This window comes from Gracilinanus agilis, chromosome 2 (genome assembly GCF_016433145.1).
Source record: "Gracilinanus agilis isolate LMUSP501 chromosome 2, AgileGrace, whole genome shotgun sequence".
Taxonomy (NCBI): Eukaryota; Metazoa; Chordata; class Mammalia; order Didelphimorphia; family Didelphidae; genus Gracilinanus; species Gracilinanus agilis.
In genome coordinates this window covers 392,805,535-392,811,526 of record NC_058131.1, presented here as the reverse complement: position 1 = coordinate 392,811,526, position 5,992 = coordinate 392,805,535, and positions in this window count along the sequence as shown.

The window sequence follows — 5,992 nt, the reverse complement described above, 5'->3', positions numbered from 1 at the left end:
AACTCTTACCTCCTGTTTTAAAATCAATACTGTACGTTGGTTCCAAGGCAAAAGAGCAATAAGGGCCAGGCAATGGGATTTAAGTGGCTTGCCCAAGTGTACCTAGCTACAGTTGGAAGTGTCTGAGGTCAGATTTGATTTTAGGACCTCCTGCCTCCAGGTATGGTTCTCTATCCACTGAGTCATCTAGCTGCCCCTTACATTATCTTGTACTATTCATACTACTGATCTACAATCAGCTTTGTGAGATTTAAAATTAATATCTTCCCAAGTTCTTATTTTCTATAAAGTTTATTAATAATCACTTGAAATAGAAAAGATAGATGAGCATAGATTTAAAGTCTCTATCTTATTCTAAGTCTGACCATGTGTAGCTCATCCTGCAGGATTCTCTGTCTCTCTCCAGGCAGTAGAGAGAGCCAAAGACCCTAGTGGGCTCCACCCAGACCCTTTTATTTACATTCATGGAAATAGCACTGGCATGTAAAAAATGGGATGAACTGGGTCAGCAATCGAGGAAGGGGAAGGGATGAAATTCCCTCTACACAATCTCTTCTGTAATCCTTTGAGAGACTAGTCTCCTCAGAGGATCATTTAAACATAACTATCTTATACCTCTAAAGATTTTCTAGCTAAAAGTATATACAATATTGCACTTTCTAAGAGGGAGTTACAATATTTAGAGGTAAGAAAATGAAAAAAGAGAGAGCAAAACCAATGTTTGTTAGGTGCATTGACAAAAAGTCAATTAGGGGGCAGTCGCCTTTGGCATAAGAGTTTACATTCAGAATGAATATGTTCGACCCTCTTCAGTTCAGTTCATTATATGCCAAAGTTCATTCTGGATCTTTTGATGCAGTGTGTGGCTTCTGCAGGCATCTTTATGGCACCTTCTCCAAAAAGATCTGCTTTCTTGATTTGGGGTGTTGGCAAGCTTCTTTTCCTGAAATTTCTCCAAAAGATTTATTTAAATCTTTGATTTTAGGATAATTACACAATCCCCCCCGAGGAAAGTGTTGATCAACATCAGAATCACCCCAGGATACATGGCTGAGTTATGAGGTATATGAAGCAATTCAAAAGAAAAACAAACTCCCCCAAAAGATCCCAAATAAAAGAGCAAAAATTAAATTCTGGATAAAAACAATAACAAAAATTAAAATAATAAAATAGAATAAAAATCTTACGTGTATAACATTCTGAGTAATAAAAAAGAATAAACCTGTAACAGGTCCTTGAAGTAAGGCCCAAACAAAGTAATTTATGTCCCAAAAGCCAGTAGGACAATTGCAGTAATATAGCACTTTACCCATTGGCAGCCAGGACTACAGAAAATTGCCAAACTATAAGACAGAAGGGACTAGGTTTCAGCAGCAAATGGAAAGAATCATTCCCTGGTCTGATTTTACCTTCACTGTCAAGGACAGGGAAGTCAGAATAGCAGCCAAAGTGGGATTCTTGATAGAAGAGTGGCATGGGGAAGACCTGTGTCGGATGTATGTCAAGCAGCCACAACCTTGATCCCCAAACAAGTTCAAGTCTCCTCTCTTGGTGCAGAATCTCATCAATCCCACCAGGACTAGTTGGTCTCCTTAACCTTTGTGCTTCTTGGCACTGTGTAGGTTAATTTTGTGCTTCCTTGGCAGTGTGCAGGGGCTCTTTTTGTTCACTTCTCCTGAAATCAGACACAGTCATTAAGCAAAGTCCCATAACATTTATCAATTCATGGCAGGTTTCCAGTCTAAAGCTTTTGGGTATGCATAGTTATTAGGGCTAATAAATACTGTAAACGTATCCTTTAAGTCAAAAACATTAATACTGATTCCATGTACTTCAAGTACTACAAAAGTTAGGAGAAACGAAAAAAGAAAAAACCACATATCCTATTGCAAATATAAAGAGTGAAAAAAAGATAATAATAATAAATCATAATTTCATAGTTCACATTCCATGTGACAATGTGTTTGCCAAGTGGAGGCACAACACAAAGGTTTCTCAATCAAAAATAAGATCTATTTCCCTTTTAACTTAGCCATGATCCACAGTGTGAGTGTACATGATTTTTTTCACCAGGTAAAAGCCTTTTAAAAACAGTAGTACAACAACTAATGCAGATTCTAAGAAGTACCAAAATCCCCCAAATTATAAGAGCCCAGTTAAATGACAATAGCAAACAAGCCCACTATCATATAGGATTCACATGAGATATTTAAAAAAAAATCTTTGAAGCTCATGGATACTTGTCACAGATTCTCCTGATCTAGTCAATCTTTCAACCTTGGCTGAGGTATTTTTAACAAAGTCAATCACTGCCATAATCCCAAAATTTGATAAAAGAGCCTAGAAAAACATAAATCTCTGTACTGCTGATGAAAACCTTTTGGGTCTAAAATGTCACCAAGAATCTAGATTATTCTGGTGGAAGGGTAGAAAAAACTGAAGAGTTACAAATATAAAAAACCCATTTCAAAGCTACTAGGCTTCACAAGAAAAATCATTCCCACCTCCTGGATGAGACTATAACCCATTTCAAGGTAACTAAGCCTCTTGGGAAACCCCCCTCCCTCTGGAATGAGACTATAATAGCATAAAAGGACTGTCTCCAGTATGTTCCATCCATTTCAATGTGGAACCGAGGAGAAAACAGTGAAAATCACTTCAGATGTCTCATCCTTTACATTTTCAATAAATGTAGAGATGGGAAAATACAATAGTGCCATTGTACTCTACTTCAACTACAAGTGGACCCTTACCTCTTGTTACAAAGAACTCAAAGGCAGGCAAATGATCAGTCAGAAGTAGGGATCCTACTAGATATCTGAAAATCACTTCTGAAGATCCATTAAAATCAATTTAAATTATTAGGTCATTAAATTCTCCAAAACTTGTATATAGGTTGAAACCAGTTTGATGGAATCCACCCATCATCTATGTGACAATTAACAAATGCAAAAAAGAAGAAAAGCCTGTTTAGGCAAAATGTGACCTTCATGGATTAGGTGACAAACTCAGCATTCATAAGGAGTTATGGTTTTGCCACTGAAAAAGGTTTGTGCAAGGTGTTTATGGGCTTTCACAATGGTGTTATCACCAGTCCAGTTATAGAGGGAGGGTACAAATAAAGACAATGTAACAGAACATATAGCTAATAGCCAAAACACAGTAATTGAAAGTGACATGGCATAATGGAATGTGATAGATTAGATTAATATGTGAATTTAAAAACAAAATTAAATCTTAAAAGTCAGCAAAACAATAAATGTGAGAAGATACAGTCATTCAGTATTAATATAGTCATTCAGTTTTACATGGGAGCAATGAATCAAAAAGTTCTTTCCAATTTTGACAACTTATGAAGTGACTAAGTAAATTACATACATTTCATATTTAGAATTGCATTACAGAGACTTCTTCATCATGGGGAGGGGAAGAAACTGAAACAGTTAACATCAATAAGGCAATGGGGTCTGAAAAGGCTTAAAATTTATCTCCAGAATCTTTGAGGTTCCTTCTCCTCCCAAATAACATCATTCATCTAGATTCTTTTGTCCACACCTCTGGGGTCCCCCATCCTGAGAGGGGTTCCCGCACTGAATACAGATGTTTGGGTGTGTTTTTTTTTTAAACCCTTACCTTCTGTCTTGGAATCAATACTGTGTATTGGCTCCAAGGCAGAAGAGTGGTGAGGGCTAGGCAATGGGGGTTAAGTGACTTGCCCAGGGTCACACATCTAGGAAGTGTCTGAGGCCAGATTTGAACCTAGGACCTCCCATCTCTAGGCCTGGTTCTCACTCTACTGAGCCACCCAGCTGCCCCCATGGGTGTGAGTTTTGATTTACCTCTTTCGAATTACTATTCCTCCTATTATCATTATTCCTGAAGCTTCTATTTCTATTTTCCTGATCTCTCTTCGTACAATTCATAATTACAACACCCACCTTTCCACAAAAATAACATGTTAGTAGTTGTTTTGTGGATTCTTGTAAGGGAGCTATGACCTCTCCCTGTTTTGCCTTTCCAACTATTTCAGTTAATTCTTTTATTTCCTTCCTTAATGTCTCTACTAAATTAGTGTTCTCTTTCTCCTTTTCCTTATGTCCCTCAAAAGAATAAACTGCCACTCTTTTTAATTCTTCAAGGTCCATATTAGGCCATTTTGGACAGCTAGTCATAAAATAATTAACTACCCTTACAACTGTTTTTCACAAATTGAATCCTGATTTGTCTAATATCTCTTTCCCTAGAAAGATCTAAGTCTATAGATCTGCCTCCCAGTTCAATAAGCCAATCCATAAACAGAGAGGGGTTTTCATTATCTTCCTGCTTTAGATGTTCAAATTTAGTCCACATACCAGGCCTATCAGAACAAGCCTTATTGCTTTTAGTAATGCATTTCTAGCCTGGCATAGTTGTAAGTAATCTTGCTCTGAATTTGAGTCCCATTTTGGATCTTCAGTTGGCCAACAAGTGGTTCCCTGTCCCTAGACCTGATTAACAAGAGGAAGAATTTATTTCTTTCCCTTTCTGTTAGCAAGGCCTGGAGCAAATCTTCCACATCAATCCACCTGGGATTATATGTGCAGAAAATGCTTTCAACCTTGTTTATGACTACAATGGGATCATTTTCAAAAGGAGTTTTTTCTCTGAATCTCTCAATATCTTGTGGAGAGAAAGGTGTATGATGTCTAATCTTCACTAAATACCCAGGTCTTTTGTTTTTATATAATCATAATTTTCCCTGATGATGAGGTGGTTCTCTCTGGAGACCAGCTCAGGGGAGAAGAGAGAAGAGAAAAAATTCGGCATGGATGAGAAATGGACAGGGTCAAGGGGGCTATGAATGGGACCACGGATTCCATTCTATTGAGTCCAAATATAGGTCCAATATTTATACAGTTTCTACATTTTATGATAAAAGGAAAATGATATATCAAGGGCATGCATCCTTGGTGCCAATTGGAGTACATAGGTGTTACCTGAATTGAGGAGTACATACACTTTATTGATAGTAATCTTCAAAGTCCTCCTTGTTATGGCATAAGGATTTCTTTTGAAGTATAAAAGCACTAAGATATACCTGATATGCATAAAGGCCACTTGTCCCAGAGATAGAGCTCAAGGTTTGTGATATGTGAGATAGTAAGTTAGCTGATCAGGATGTTCTGAGTCAATTAAGAAAGCCAGGTGTTCTTTTAGACATTGATTTGTAGACATGCAAGGTCAGACTGGTCCTTGCCAGAGTCTTGAGGCAAATCTGCAAATATGCCTTTTTCTTAGTACAATGCCTGGCACAGAGTAAGCACTTAATAAGTGTTTATTGAATTGAATTATCTTTCCCCCTGGTCCTACCAGAGAGCTATCTCATTTGACAAATAGTATTTTTACTTTAAATAGTATTTTTATTTTAAAGACAAAAATGAAAAAAGAGGGAAAAAGCAGCACAATTGACTTAATACAGTGAAAAAGTTTGAAAACATATGCAATAACTATGGACCTCTCACCTTCACAAAGGAATGGTTTACACAGCTAGTAAGGGTCTGAGGCCAGATTTAGACTCAGGAAGAAGAATCTTCTTGACTCCAGGTCTTATTCTCTATCTATTGTGCTACCTAGCTGCCTCTGAATGCATTTTAATTATATTGATTTGAACTGAACGAATCCTAATGGTTCCCATTCCTCTTCAGTCCTATCATATTCCCACCTGTACCCTCCTCTATTCCTTCTGCTGTCACTGTTTCCCAGTTCTGTTCCCTCCTTACTTCATCCTGGGCATCCTTATTATCTCCCAAAATGCCTCCCCCCACCAGGGCTCCCTAATGACCAGCACAATGTCCAGGAAACCCAGGATCCCAATCTATTCCACAGTTAGATGCTATATCCAGAATTTCTTACCTACCACCTTTAGAACTGCAAAAGAAATGTTGTAGCCTTTAGGGTTGGAAGTGCAGAAATAGGAGCCCCTGTCCTCTGGGCCCACAGCTGGTATACGGTG